The sequence below is a fragment of the Microtus ochrogaster genome, linkage group LG2 (genome assembly GCF_000317375.1).
Source record: "Microtus ochrogaster isolate Prairie Vole_2 linkage group LG2, MicOch1.0, whole genome shotgun sequence".
Classification (NCBI taxonomy): domain Eukaryota; kingdom Metazoa; phylum Chordata; class Mammalia; order Rodentia; family Cricetidae; genus Microtus; species Microtus ochrogaster.
In genome coordinates, this window is record NC_022028.1 from 4170597 (window position 1) to 4170918 (window position 322).

Sequence of the window (322 nt, forward strand, 5' to 3'; positions counted from 1 at the left end):
GTTGTTGTTATTGTTGAGACGGGGTTTCTCTGTCCATCACGTCTGTCCTGGAACTCGCTCTATTCTGTTGTTGTTATTGTTGAGATGGGGTTTCTCTGTCTACCACATCTGTCCTGGAACTAGTTGCACTGTTCAGTTGTTGTTATTGTTGAGGTGGGGTTTCTCTGTCTACCACGTCTGTCCTGGAACTCGCCCTGTTCTGTTGTTGTTATTGTTGAGATGGGGTTTCTCTGTCTACCACGTCTGTCCTGGAACTCATTCTATTCTGTTGTTATTGTTGAGACGGGGTTTCTCTGTCCATCACGTGTGTCCTGGAACTCGC

The 322-nt window shown here is 46.6% G+C and overlaps 1 protein-coding gene across 1 annotated transcript in view; it reads left to right on the forward strand.

Moving 5' to 3' along the window:
* The window catches only part of Abcc10 (ATP binding cassette subfamily C member 10), a 20447-nt gene that overhangs the window by 11968 nt on the left and 8157 nt on the right, over nucleotides 1-322 (forward strand). The gene's annotated exons all lie outside the window — the stretch shown is intronic.